General features: G+C 35.8%; 1 pseudogene; it reads right to left on the reverse strand.

Annotated features, from left to right (window-relative positions):
- Positions 1–311: 311 nt before the first annotated feature.
- The window catches only part of LOC127869895 (acidic mammalian chitinase-like), a 25,128-nt pseudogene continuing 8,885 nt past the window's right edge, over positions 312–16,554 (reverse strand).

The following is a 16,554-nucleotide window of genomic DNA, read 5'->3' on the forward strand; positions in this document are numbered from 1 at the left end:
TGTGGTATGTGGGTGGATATTTTTGTGCTAGGGTATGTGGGTAGAGTATGAGGCTGGGGTATGTGGAAGGAGTATGTTGCTAGGGTATGTGGGTGATGTTTGTGGCTATGGTATGTGGACTGAGCATGAGGGTAGGGTTTGCGGTGGAGCATGAGGGTAGATTATGAGGGTGGATTGTGTGGGGAGGGTATATCGGTGGAGTAAGTAGCTAACTTGTGTGGCTGGAGAATGATGGTATGTAAATGGGTGGAGTATGTGACTATTGTATGTGGATGGAGTATGTAGCTATGGTATGTGGTTGGAGTATGTAGCTAGGGTATGTAGTTGGAGTATGAAGCTGTGGTATGTGGCTGGTATATGTGGCTAGGGTATGTGGGTGGAGTATGAGGCTGTGGTATGTGGGTGGAGTATGAGGCTGGGATATTCGGGTTGATTATGTGGCTAGGGTTTGTGGATGGAGTATGTTGTTAGGTTATGTGGGTGATGTATGTGGCTATGATATGTGGATTAAGCATGAAGGTAAGGTAAGTTGTTGAGCATGAGGGTACATTATGTGGGTGGAGTGTATGGAGAGGGTAGTATGTAGCTAAGTTGTGTGGGTGGAGAACGATGGTATGTATATGGGTGGAGTATGTGGGTAGGGTATGTGGATGGTTCATGAGGGTAGGGTATGTGGGTGAATCATGAGGGTAGGGAATGTGGGTAAATCATGAGTGTAGGTATGTGGTAGGCGTATGAGGGAAGGGTATATGGGTGGAGCAAGTGGGTAGGGTATGTTGGTGGTGCATTAAAGTAGGGAATCTGGGTGAAGCATGAGGGTGGATTATTCGGAATGATCATGCGGGTAGGATTTGTTGTGGATCATGAGGACAAGTTATGTTGATGAAGCATGAGGGTATGGTTTCTGAGTGTAGAATCAATGAGTGTTGCTATGTGGGCGGAGTATGAGGCTAGGGTATGTGGGTGACGCATGAGGGTAGGTATGTGGGTTGAGCTTGAGGGTAATGTATATGGGTGGATCATGAGAGTATGGAATATCGTTGGAGAATGTGGCTAAGATATGTGGATTGAGCATGTAACTAATGTATGTGGATTTATCATGCGGTAGGGTACGTGGGTGGCTTATGAGGGTAGAATGTTTGAATGAATCATGCGGGTAAATCATTAGGGTAGAGTACGTGGGTGATACATGAGGGTAGGTTATGTGGGAGGAGCATGAGGGTAGGGTATGTGGTAGGAGCATGAGGGTAGGGTATTTGGTTTGATCATGATGGTATGGTATATCGGTGGAGTATGTTGCTAGGGTATGTTGTAGGAGCTTGATGGTAGAAAATGAGGTTGGATCATAACGCTAGCATATGTGGGTGGATTATGAGGGTGGGTTTGTGGGTGGAGTATGAGGGTATGGTTCATGAAGGTAGTGTATTTGGGTGGAGCGTGAGGGTAGTGTATGTTGGTGAAGCATGACGGTAGGTTATGTGGAAGGAGTATGAGGGTTGGGTATGTCTGTGGGGCATTAGTGTATGGTATGTGGGTGGATAATGGGGGTAGGTTATGTCTGTGAAGCATGACGGTAGGGTATGTGGATGGCGCATTAGGGTAAGGTATGTGGATGCGGCATGATGGTAGTGTATGTGGATGGTGCATGAGACGAGATATGGGTTGGGCATGAGGCTATGGTATGTGGATGAATCATGCTGGTATGGAATGTGGGTGGAACGTCATGGTATGGTATTTTGGTGAATATTAGGGATGGGTTTGTTTGGTATGTAGGTGGCACATGAGGGTAGGGTGGAGTATTTAGATAGGGTATGTGGGTGGACATGAAGGTAGGGAATGTTGGTGCAGCTTAAACTTGCACTTTTACATTTCATGTTGTGATCCATGCGTACTTGTATATTTTACAGGAATTTTACGCTACAATTGACTGAAAAGACTAGTACAACAACATCGAGTATGTGTGCGCCAAAACACTAAACAATCGACAACTATTCGCCACTGCATATTTCCAGGTTAACTCGCCCACATATCGGACACTAAATATGTGTCAGAAGGTATACCATATATGTATATGCATTGTTATCTAAATGACAATTAATTTATTTCACAAACTGTGTAAACCGTACTGTTATATATTTTATTGAAACCCCTCATAATACCAAACATAGTTTGTAGCAATTGCCTTGTTTCAATATTATTTTACATGTAAACCTTTACGAAATGTATTGAATTAATAAAATGAATCAATAATACTCAACGACACTGCAACTTATTGCTATAAGCATGTGCATATAATACAAAAGGGCTACTTCAGGTAGAACAAAAATTGTTTTATGAAAACATTAACAATTTAAATTCATTTTCGATGTGCTATCCTCGTGAGAAAGAAGAACATAAACATTGACAAAATGGCATGGTACTCGACATGAAAAAATAAATATTCCTCTTGCCAAACGCGCAATCGATTCTTTGGACTCGCGGTTGCTGCTGACACGGCTATTCCAAGGCGCTTTTTTTCCTGAGGACAACAGCCGATGACGTTTTCATTATTTATTACTTTTCAACTGTATTACTTTTCAAATTTAACAAAACAACTCAGTGATGACATATACTACTTGATATCTTTGTGTTAAAAAACAACTAACTGGCATTGAGCTGCTTTTTGTAGATGCAATTAATTTTAAATTGTCAAATTCGAATTTGGAAATGTCATTAGTGTTCAATGCCAGCGTAAAATTTTTGTTTTTAGCATTATGAACGGTCCATTGCAGAAATTTACACCAAAAAGGCAACTTATACATTTTTATTTGGACAGTCAACAACACTCGTCATGCCAAAGTTGTAAACCAACATTAACGGCCACCGGAAAAACTTTGCGAAACCGAAATTTCGCAAACTTAAGTACCCTTTTTCTTGAAGGTTTGCTTATTTGTGATAAAGTATAAGATAAAAGTCTAACTTGTGATTAATAATTGGTTATTTTTGCTTGTTAAATGCGTTTTCTTCACTATGAACTTTATTTGCAAAGTTGGGGTTCCCATGGGATTTTTGTATTTTCCCATGGGATTTTTCATTATCCCATGGGAATTTTGGTTTCTCCCATGGGATTTTTCTCCAGCTTTTTTTATGGGAGAAAAAATCCCATGGGATTTTCAAAAACATAAAACACGTTCGTTTGTGCTTAGTTATCGATTTTAAGCATTGTTAAAGCATTTGTGCTTATTTTCGTTCAATTTACTTTGATAGAAAAAAAATCCCATTTTTTTATGGGAAAAAAAATCCCATGGGATTTTTTTCTGATTTTTAGAGATTTATTCATGTAACCTTCAGAAACACTACCTTTTAACAAATGATGAGCATTTCTCGCGATTTCAACGCGTTAAATCGTGTTTAAAAAAAATAAAAAAATCCCATGGGATTTTTTTGTCCCATGGGATTTTTTTGTCCCATGGGATTTTTTTTCCCATGGGATTTTTTTTTCCAATTGGATTTTTTTTAAGGTATAAGTTTCTAAAAGCTATATAATAATAATAATAATAATAATAATAATAATAATAATAATAATAATAATAATAATAATAATAATAATAATAATAATCGTGCTCAATATGATGAATTTGTACTTTTAAGCGACTAACATTTTTATTCGAGCCGATCGTCGAGTCCGAATGGTGAGTATAAGAGCAATTTACCAGTACAAATAAATCTCACTTGTTTAGAGAACGCTACCGTACTATAAAATAATCTTGATAATAAGTCATATAATTTTTCGACGGAAAATGAATACAGTCTCCATATTGATGTCAGCAATGTCCCCTGCTATGATAAATATTGACAAAATGAAAAACCTTGACAATAATTCCGTGTCGAATACGCATTAGATTATAGCAATCAAATTCATATAAGCATTGATAAGATAATATGCGAAAATGGGTCTTATGTCAAATACGGCCAGCGTAGCTCCATTCCATAATGTCCGGTATTAAGTCACGTCAAGTTTCGTGGTCGAATTATAGCATAATAATCATTTTCACATTACGCGAATCATATGAGTTTCCCTACATATATTGTGTTAAAATTTATGTTACACTAATGTGCGATGATGAAAAGGGGATTTCGGTAATTCTACATTCGCCCCGCCTAGTACCGAAATCCCCATATTTACGCCTTAAAGGGTCAATAGGTCATCGGTATGAATGGTTTTTGACTTCACATGAATGTTAAGGTGAAAAAAATGATATTAATTTTAATTATTAAGCACTGTTGACAGCATTAAGTTGCCTCTCAGTGGGGATTTCGGTAATTCTACACTAGAACTTAAACGCGCGCCGGTACCGAAATCCTGCTGTACAAACCTTCAAGTGTCAACAAAATTATTATAGTGTTTTTTTTTCATTAGCAACCAGTGACATGTATTATCTCCCATTCGGTTACTTCTTTTGGAAAATAATTAGCGGGGATTTCGGTACTGCTACATTCGTACGCCCAGAGCCGAAATCACCCATGTTTACGCCAATCCCCCATATTACGCCTTAAAGGGTCTATATGTCATTATGTTTGGGTTTTGGCTTTGCATTAATGTTGATTTGTACACAATCATATTAGTGTTAATCATTTAAACACTCTTATCAGAATATTTTTTCCATTATTAAAAAGTTTATTAATGTGAAAAATGTGTAAACGAATGTAAAAAGGTAAAATGTACATTTAAAACATTGGTTACACAAAAGTATATGTAAATATAACATGACATAGTAATAATAAGTCTTCAGAAAGTATTTTCCAAACAAATCTGATGAAACAAATGATATCGTACTACCTTATTTACAATATGCTATACACTTTTGCAATTTAGTTATCAATGTTTAATCAAAGCATAAATCAGCATATGTTGCCTCTTAGCGGGGATTTCGGTAATTCTTAACAAGCACATAAACCCGCGCCGGTACCGAAATCCCCGCTGTACAAACCTTCAAGTGTAAAAAAATACTGATTTAGGTTTAAATAAAGGGAACAATAGTATTTTTGGCCACCAAAAAGCACTTCCGCGTCAACAAAAAGATTGAAATTATGTCAGAAACCCAGCTTTTCATTGTATATATTGCAATACACCATCGGCCGCCGAGAGCGGAATACTGCGCTTGGCCGCTAAACAATGTAGATTGCATCAAATTAAATGTCAATTTTCGATTTTATTACAAAAATAAACACTGCCTTTTTATAAATATGTCAAGCACGTACACTTAACAAAAAAATCGATATATCTTTATGTAATGTAGAAAAGTAAAGCGCTTTATATATAACAATGTTTTATAATGTCTCTCTGGTTGAGAAAAAAAACTAAACAAAACCATGTAGAACATATAATATGTTTTCATAATTAAAAAAAAATATTTAATGATGCACGTGATGTTTTATAATTGATATAAGTTCACGTGTCATTGAACGAGTTAAGGGAGAGATGCGAATTAAATTATACATAATTAAAAACTGATACTATACTGTCAGCTTGATTTATAAATTGTGTTCCATCGCGCCAATATATTCATTGTTCCATGAAATTGTGTATAAAAGCAAAACGATTGAAATTATGTCAGAAATCCTGCTTTTCACATGAAATGATCTTTAACACTTTATTTATTCCAATCAGGAAAATAACAAATACAATAATAGGGGAAGTCTATACTGTGTATTAGAAACTTGTTGTGGTGATCCCTATCTTATCCGCTCAATACACATCCACCTGGCTACTGTACAGAAAAAATTAGATTTACTTCCAAAATAACTGATTTCATTAATTGCTAACTTGTTGTCTACATTTTAAATTAACAACGATAATGGATCAACATCACCGTTGCACAATTATTAAGTTCACAGTAATCTGTACTTTAAATAGAGCCTAATTAAAGACGGTGCTAATAAAGAACAAAGCGTGAATGTGGATATTAAGAAATTAGATCCTTTTTTGCATGACACTGGCAGTATATCATTTTATCTTATATAAATAAGCGACATTTAAGACATGGATAAAATTAAAATAAGACACATTTGCATCTTTCATTTCTTGAAAAAAAAAATAAGCACGCAGTCACATATAAATAAGATACATTGAAGACACAGAAAAAATAAATAAGACACATTTGCATCTTTCACTAAATTTTCTTAGAAAAACATGTGAAACTGAAGAAAAACATTTATTACTGACACATTATTCTAAAAGTCGACTGACAACTTAAGTTCAAAGAGGGATTTACAATTAAATAAGATCCATTTTCGCATGATGCTGGTTGTAGAGCAAGCAATACATTTCTTACTGACACATTATTCTAAAAGTCGACAGGCAACATTAATTCAAAGAGGGAACCACAATTAAATAAGATCAATTTTCGCATGATACTGGTTGTATAGCAAGTACATGTAGTCACATATTAATTACATCTTGCATTAGTTGCAATAATTTTGTTAAGTGCGCGTGCTTCTGAACGTTGCGTTAAGCGAGAGTGTTGTCATTTTGTTAGTTTTATATTTTGGTATTATGTATGATTATTGCTTGTTTTGAATTTGAAATAAACGCTTTCTGGCAAATAAGCATCGTCTTAATTTTAATACAAATAATGAACATTTGACATACAAAATGTCCAATAACATACCGGCAATAACATTATATATATGTTAATTTCTTTGCATGTTTATACCGAAATTATAGCCGACATCGGCAGTTAGGGAAATTTTGTGACACACTTTAACACATCAAACATGCATGATAGTTCTTTTTTCATATGATATTCCCCTGGTTGCTTACCGGTGTATTGGTGCAGTTGATAACCCCGCCGGGACTACAGTAGGGTGCTAATACACACGTGTATCGTGTTCAATACAATCGTCTTATTTTTAATACAAATAATGAACATTTGACATACAAAATGTCCAATGACATATCGGCAATAACATTATATATATGTTAATTTCTTTGCATGTTTATACCGAAATTATAGCCGACATCGGCAGTTAGGGAAATTTTGTGACACACTTTAACAAATCAAACATGCATGATAGTTCTTTTTTCATATGATATTCCCCTGGTTGCTTACCGGTGTATTGGTGCAGTTGATAACCCCGCCGGGACTACAGTATGGTGCTAATACACACGTGTATCGTGTTCAATACCCGATCCATGCTACAACGTGTAAGAACGGGAATTTCGGTAATTCTACCTTTTTAAGCTTGCGCACCTCTAATGGGCACATATCCAAATATAATTTAATTAATTATTTTCCTAATCAGCATCATTTCACTAAACTACATGCAAATTTGTAGGTAGGCTTTCCATGCTTAAAAAAAATAAACCGATTTTTTCAAAACCACCCTCACGCTCGGCTTTTGTCCAGTTTATTTTCACCACTGGAGTATATAAAAGTTCCATAATTCATTCAAATTTCCAAATATGGGCATGCAGTTGGTGTGTACAGATGCAGTAAAGGTGTTTAAAGTTTAAACAAGATGAAATAAGTATTCTTTTACAGACATTTATTTTTACAAATTTTAATCTATGGAATAGCGCCATGAAATGTAAGTGATTTCAGCCAAGTAAAAATTGGGTCGGTTAAAAACAAAGTGTCATAAAATTCAAAATAGTATCATTTAAGTTATATTTTAAACTAAGTTTTTATAGAAACACTATATACAGCAAAAATACAAAAAATAGACAAATTTACCTTTTACTTTTTTAAATAAAAATAAAAATGCAACATGCATCATTCGTATTTTCAGCAGTAAATTAATCAATTTAGCCATAACGTTGTTTTAATTTTAAAATTGAAGGATGTGCATACAATTTTCAACATATTTAACAATAAACATAGCTTATGTGCTATATTAAATCAAATTACGTTAGAAAAGAAATAAAACGCGTCGCAAAAAGTATGCGATGTCGGCAGGAATCGAACCTGCGCGGGAAAATCCCAAAACATTTCTAATTTATCGCCTTACCCACTCGGCCACGACAACTTCACATCTGTGTTACCTTAAATTAGATATATATAAGTAAACAGGTAAAAAGGCTCGCTCGATCTTTAAAGAAATCGCGAAATCGTATTTTTCAGATGATAATTGGATCAAAGTCAATATTTATAGTGAAAATAATGTAATCTAAATGAATAAGTTAAACATATATCAAAATTCGAAGTTTGAAAAAAATAAAATGCATCTCTCGGAAATAAGCGATTATTGAAGATCGGCAATGGCTTATGTATGAAGTGAAAGGACAGTTGAAAGTTTCCATTTTGCACGTTAATGATTCTGATAATATGGTGACAAAGGCAGCAGTCATATGTAGTATTGCGTTTGACCGGAGAGTAGCGTGATCTGTGTCGGTGTTGGGCGCTCTGAGGGCGCAATCCGGCTACATAGGTACATAGGAACCTCTAGTGGCTATAGTCCATGGATCGGGTTCGGCAGACAGGGAACATGTAAATTTTTATATGTATGTTTTATATCTTAATTACCTAAACGTATATTTATCCTGGTTACTTATTTACTGAGGTTTGAGTTAGTCGCAATGATTGTAGATACGTTGTACTATATTTAGTAAGTATTTGGAGGACGAGTGGCACGGGCACGCGCTTTATTATCACTTATGCAAGGAACGCGTTTTGTTTATATACGTATTTTTGATATTCCGATAGGCTTAAGGGAGGTAACTTATTCAAGTAAAACGCGATATTTTTTGCGATGCCTTTTTATAACTCTTGTTTAATTAATTACATACGAATATACAGCTAAATTTAAGATGATTTTTACCAGAAAAAAATTTCGGAGAAAGATATATTGAGGTTTTGATATTCCATAGAATGCGAGTTTCAATATATATTTTCTATTGCAGGGGAGGTAATTTAAAAATTTTAAAGTCTCCGAATTGGTCTTTTTTGTATCTATTTACGTTTATTTTCAAGCTAATGGCGATTAAAAAATTAATTATTATTAGTATGTGCTCACATGGATATTGGTACGGATATATCGTGTTCATATAACTGTTACTACATCCATTTCATTTATCATTACAACAACCACACTTGGGTAAATGAAAGCCAGAATACAGGACATAATCTATAATACTATGAGTTTTACAAATTAACATCAAACATAAATAAATCAAATTATATATCAACGGAGTTTTTAGATCACTTATTTACTTAACCTATCCAACTATAATAGCAAATACACTTCAACACCGTTATTTCGAAGTCGTCGGGACCGTTAAAAAAACTTCGGATTAACGATAATTCGAAATAAACATTTGACAGAAGACTTCTTTGATTCTGTAAAAGTGGAAGTCGCATGGTTCGGTGACACGCTTACTTAAAAGCGTAAACTAGTCATATAGCAATAGATTTCCACTTGTAACAAACGGAGGAATAAAAAGATTCTTTTTCTTGTTTTTATTTTTGTATAATTACAGAACATATAAAATATAACGATTAGCACAAATTATCAGACATACAAACATATGAATACATTTTCGGAAATGAATTAACTTTTGTTAACTAATACGCGATGTCTCTCTGAACACCAGCTTTCGCACAGACGACAAAGGTGTAATTATCGGCTTTTGACGCGCCACGACAAGGTGTGAAAATACGCTCAGTATTTTGCAGTTTTGACTTCGGATTAAAGATTGATAATAAGGTGAGAATTATAGTGTTGGGACCGACTGAATCCCTTCGAAATAACGATTTCTTCGGTTTAACGAAGTTCGGATTAACAATGAATTTTTACATAAAACAAAGAAGAACCAAAATCGGGACCCGAATAATACTTCGAAATAACGGTGACTTCGGATTATCGGTGTTCGAAATAACGATGTTGAAGTGTACAACATAACAGCAAAATTAATACATCCCAGCTTGATTTATGGTCTGGATGTTTGGCAGGCGGGTGGGAAGGAATGATGGTGGCTCTGGGTAGGGCTTTGAATGGCTCCATGGTTGGTTCTCGACTGATTTGTTGTCGCGCGCAGCAAGTGGGTGGATGAGGGTGCTTGTCTCGGGGGTCTTCGGCGGTTGGGTGCTCGGGCCGGGGCCGTATGCGGGCGCGGGGGGGGGGGGGCTCGGGCTCGCTCGGCGTGGGTGCGCTTGTGCGGGGGCGGCGGGTTCTGCGATCTGGGAACTGCAACAATATACAACCCTTCACGACTGACCGACGACCGTAAATTACCGACAGACACCTCCTCTGCCGCTCCAGACAAATGCACAACAATCACATACCACACACTATACACAACCATACACAGATCACCACCAAGGAACCCGGAACACACGGGCGTGGCGCTCTCATACGCGCCACCCGTAATGAGTGGGGGTGTGAGAGCGATACGTGTGTGTGTTCCGGGTCCTACGTACCGGGTGGTGTTGGGATGTGGGTTGCGTTGAGTGTCTTGTACATTAGTAATGTGCGGGACACTCGGCGGGATCCGCTCCTCATCACCACCTTTAGGTAGATAGCACATTAAGGTCTCATTGGCCAACGTGCAATGAACTCTTTTAAAAATTAAAGTATTTGGCGAATACCCCGGAAACCGGGGTAAATTTGACCTACTTTGACTCTAAAATTAATCTTTTTCCCCTGAGAGGTCACAGGGGCAGGTCGGGCTACCGTAACCTCTTGAATAGGCCAGTAGGACCTGTAAATAAACTCTGAAACACACACACTCATTTATCATTCAGGTCGGGCTACACAAATCTCGTGAAGAGGCCAGTAGGACCTGTAAACAAACTCTCATACACACACTCTTCACTCATCGTGGCGCACTCGCATGTCTGAGGCGATATATAAGACCGATGTCATATATAATACTGTATTCGCTGGTATTTTCGGTTGATATGTTTGATTGCTTAGGACGCAATGAATATGGTGTATTTATATTTAATCGAAGTGAGCTCATTGTTGTTTCTGGCGGTATTCAATTTCTGGTAATAGTTTCGCGATTAAAGACGTCGGTTCTCGGTTAGGTGTGGAATGTTCTTATTTGTTAATGTGCCAAGTGCTTAAAGGCGGTTTATCGCACTTTATTAGTCGGCGTTTCAAGAGAATGGGTAATAAATGCAAATCAGTAGGTGCTTAGAAGACTTAAGTACGGCAAGAACCACAACTCACTCTGCTAGGAACGATTACCACTGCCTGTCTGCAGCAGACGACAAATGATTCTGCTCTAGCAGTGAATGTATATACCAGCTTGTAAACGCCATTGGCCAGTCTAGTGTTAATCATTAAAATATGCACATATTGGCTGCTTTCATGGAAAACGAGGCTTAATGCACGTCAAATAAGATTAGCCTGTGCACAATGATAAGCATATGCAATGCGAACAAGCTAATCAAGGACGACAACAGCGAACAACTTCAGTGCCTTCAGCGCTTTGATTTATAATATACATTATGTCCTATGTTATATGGCGTATAGCTACTTATATATGTGCGTATAAAATATGTTAACCGTCTTTATTTTTTAAATAAATGAAATCATACTGAAACTCTCCGAATTGAGGATTTACATGTTTTGATGAGCTGTCAAAGATTATTACAAACAACAATTATTATCTTTTTTAATGCAGACACTTTAAAAGACTGTGGGTGCGGACCCAGGATCCTGCGATAAATCAAACGGAAAGGTACTTTAGGTACTTAAGCTACGTTGAAGAAACTCGGACATTGTTGACGCCCTGTCTTCAATAAATACTGTTTTTGAGTGAGGTAAAACTTACAAATGTATTTGTTAGCCAATTGACGTTTATCGTGGTATTTTGAAATTATTTTTAAAATAACTGGACTAAGCATTGGTTTCGGTAGAAAAGTACTGCAACAATTTCGCTAGATTTGAACACATTTTAACACTCCGCATTATGATATTTTGATTCAATTTTTCATATTTATACCAAGTGAGTTTTCATTTGACCGCCTTGTGGATACAGATCCATTAGCATGTGCTTGTGTATTATAATAACAATTAATGAGTTAATTTACTACTTACAGTATCGTTATTTTCATCAACATCATCGTTTTCATCGTTATCATCATCATCATCATCAACATAGTCATCATCTCATCATTATCATCATCATCATTATCATCATCATCATCATCATCATCATCATCATCATCATCATCATCATCATCATCATCATCATCATCATCATCATCAACAACATCATCACCATCATCATCATCGTCATCATCATCGTCATCATCATCGTCATCATCATCGTCATCATCATCGTCGTCATCATCATCATCATCATCATCATCATCATCATCATCATCATCATCATCATCATCATCATCATCATCATCATCATCATCATCATCATCATCATCATCATCGTCGTCGTCGTCTTCGTCGTCGTCTTCGTCGTCGTCGCCCTCGTCCTCGTCCTCGTCCTGCTCCTCCGCCTCCCACCGCATCATCAGCAGCAGCATCGTCATCAGCAACAGAAGCAGCATTATCGTCACTATCACCAACAACATCGTTATGGTCGCCATCGTCGTGATCATCATCATCAGTGTCATCATCATCATCATCATCGTCATTGTTATCGTCGTTGTTCTCCTCCTCGTCGTCGTCATCGTCATCATCGTCGTCATCGTCATTCTCATCATGAACAATTTTAACAACCGTGAAACCTATCGCTCAGCTCATTTTTGCAGTGAATTCGGATGTTATATCAAATCTTTTTGATTAATAGAGTTTGCTGCTTAATGTATTAATAACTAAATAATAATGTTGATAATATTGAAAATAAATGGTTTCAATTTTATTCATCCGTTTAAGATGCAGTATTTGACCAAGTCAATTTGTCGCTAAAAGTATTCATTACACATTCAATCCAAAAAGCGTTACGAGTTGCTATTGAAACTATAATCGCATTCCGATAAAAATGGTGTCTGTATTAGGGCCTGTTTAATTTCTACGCTTCATTGCAATTCATAAAAATATTTTTAAGGGTACCGGTATATCTAGACACACTCTGTTATCCAAACAATCCTTGTGATCATAAACAAAAAACAATGAAATATAAATAAAATTAGATGATAAAAATGGTATCTTCCTTTTTGCTGTTGCTAGTTATCAACAGAGTAGCAAAACTTTTAAATATAAATTATATTCAATTCATAGCACGCTTAAAGATTTGAAGTTATCTAAATCTATAAGCACAAACATATTTATGTTTGTTAATACAAAGCTGTAGCAGTTTTCTGATTGCGCTTGAAAAGATGTGATTGTTGTTGTTGCATTAATAGTATCATTAGTTTGTATTTCCAGATTAGGTATTCCACCATACATTTTGTTTTTAATCAGATGTCTTATAATTGGCATTGCAATATTTCAATAACGAGTAATCAACATAATTGACTTTATGTATTTTTAATTGTTTATCCATATTATCATTAACACTTGAGGGAAAAATAAGCTGTGTCATTTTTTATTTTTATTTTACTTATGGTTCAGACAACTCTGCTTTTACTATATGCCGTAATAATTATAAGTTTCCGTTCACTTAAAGATATTGTTTTTCGTGTTAGAAAATTTAAATACGAAAAATATTTAGAGACAAGTGTGTTATGTTTGTTTGTCAATTATTTAATTGAAGTAGAAATAATACATCAGTGTACATAATTTTATTGTGTTGTTCCCTTCGTTCTTTACTTTAAAAATACAACTTAACAGCTTTGCAATCAACTGAAATAATATATAAAAAGTAAAAACAATAAACGTTTGGCTTTCTTAATACGATATCATTTCAAACGCTGTTGGAAGGAACCATTGCTTATTAGAGGTTTACAAGGTAATTTACCCAAGTACGCAAATGTAATGGTCGATTGCCCTTAGGCATGATTCTGTTTTATTACTTTAATCCGGTTGTAAAAATGCATGACCGAAGGGTCATCAGATAAGCAAAAACAGGGCCAAAATCTGATAAAATAGCGCTGTTTAGCTGACTGTACGAAAATCCGTATGTCCGAAAATTTAGAATCATGAAAACATAAATATTTTGGCTTAAAAAGGAAATGTAAGAAAATTTAGAATGTAAGAGAAAATACGGTGGTTTTATGGTGTTTAAATCGATTAGAAATAGCAAAACCTAAAGACATTATCTCAAGTGTGATTTTCAAATGATTTTATATGAATGTACACACACGGTAAAACTAGTCTATTAAAATGCAATACCTTCATTGGTTCTCATGTTTTTAATATTTATTAAACATAGGTATTTGTGAACACTTGTTGTTATATAATATTGAAATGTACACGCATACTGAACATAAAATCATTAGCATAACGCTAAGTTGGTTTTACTAAGATTGCAATAGTGTTTATTTTATTATTATGAATCTTATGAGGATAATTTTGAAAGTATGACACAGAGTATCTGAAGAAGATATATACATAATCACATATGTTGTTGTTGTTGTGGTTATTGTTTCAATATTTTTATGAGTATCATACATTCAATGACGAATAGCTATTCATTTGTCATACAAACACCATAATTATTATTGGATTGCGGAGATTAAACAAATCGATTCCCTTGTAACTGATATAACTGATACATTTTTTGAGCGACAATTTAAAACTAAATCTAGTATTATTTAAATTTGATTATTTTAATTGCAGACTTTTTTTATTAACCCCAATTAATGTGTACGCAACGTTTCTTTTATTTAAAATCGCTGAGTACAAAGCATCAAGCTATTTTTTAATTAATTGACAGTGATCTTTAATGTATGTCATAATATAAATTGAAATCAATCTTAATTAAAGCTTGAGTGGTTGGTTTGTTATAAGTTTTGTAAATGTTGCTTGTAGGATATGTATGCACAATAAATACTAACGCTCTGGCATATTGTGATGGTGATATGATTATATATTGCACAATAAATATGTTCTTGTGATAATATTGAGGCTATAATTAGTTTTTGAATTAAGCTAGCTAATTTCAAATAAGATAAAACACATCCCAATCCTAAAATTATCAGTAAGTTATAGTATTGTTGCCTCTAGGCGCATAATTAATTGAAGGCCTAGTTTATCTGTTAATCCTCGCCCCATGTGGTGTCCCAGTGGGTACACTGATATTAATACACGATGTATTGGTCCATAATTAAATCTTTTATAAAAACATGTCTCTCAGGTGACTGAAAAATGGCTGTGTAGATACAACAAATACTACTACAACGGAGACTAAGATAACACATGTTACAATTAATTGTCTTCCTTGCGTTCTTCTTATACGACAACACTTCTAAAACAAAAAAGCAAAAGCCGCTACTGCTACTGCTTCGGCTACTCTTACTGCTACTGCTACTGCTACTGCTGCCGCTGCCGCTGCCGCTGCCACTGCCACTGCCGCTGCCACTGCCACTGCCGCTGCCACTGCCACTGCCACTGCCGCTGCCACTGCCGCTGCCACTGCCGCTGCCAGTGCTGCTGCTGCTGCTGCTGCTACTGCTAGTGCTACTGCTACTGCCACTGCTACTGCCACTGCCGCTGCCACTGCTGCTGCTGCTACTGATAGTGCTACTGCTACTGCTGCTGCTGCTGCTGCTTCTGCTGCTTCTGCTGCTGTTGCTACTGCTACTGTTACCTGCTACTGATACGGCTACTGATACGGCTACTGCTACTGCTACTTCTACTGCTACTTCTACTGCTACTGCTAGTGCTGCTGCTACTGCTACTGCTACTGCTACTGCTACTGCTACTGATTCTGCTACTGCTACTGCTACTGCTGCTGCTGCTACTGCTGCTGCTGCTGCTACTGCTACTAATGATAATAATTCTCCTTCTACTTCTCTTTCTACTATTGCTAGCGATGCTTCATAATTTATTTTTAATGTATCATTTTGTTAAAACAGGAAAGAACTGTTATATATATTTTCTTAAAGGTGTAAAGAATCTAAACTTTTCTGCGATTAAAGTTTTATTTAACTGGATTAGTATAGGCCACATAACAGACGCTATTGTACTGATTTGTACTAAACAACATTTTGTCATAATCAACAGTTTTAACATGCCGCAGTTTCCTTGGAAGTTAACCTTTGATTGGAGTTATGTATAAAACATTAACAAGGTATTTGTTGACAGTTGTCCTGTCACAATTATATATCAGTTGAGCCAAACGTGTGATAAAGATCCCTTTTGGGGTGGCGATAAATACTATTTATATGTTCAACAGTGGGAGACTGAGAAAACATATGTTACAATTAATTTGTCTACTTTGCCTGCTTCTTCTTTATATATTTTTCTTGCTAATCGTTTAGTTTTAGTTAAGTAGGTATATCAATTTACATTTTTTGATAGATATTTATTTGGATAGTAATAGTATGTTTTATTTGACTTGACATCATTGAACCGGTTTATTCATTGATAAGATCGGGATCTCCACAGGTGTTAATCTCGATTGTTAGGTGGGGAGAAGGGTCCGAATGATAATGTTGTCGTCGGCTTACGAATCACATTTCACAAGTTTTAGACAAATATGCATACGTTATACACCTAATTTAA

This window comes from Dreissena polymorpha, chromosome 2, assembly GCF_020536995.1.
Source record: "Dreissena polymorpha isolate Duluth1 chromosome 2, UMN_Dpol_1.0, whole genome shotgun sequence".
NCBI classification, from domain to species: Eukaryota; Metazoa; Mollusca; class Bivalvia; order Myida; family Dreissenidae; genus Dreissena; species Dreissena polymorpha.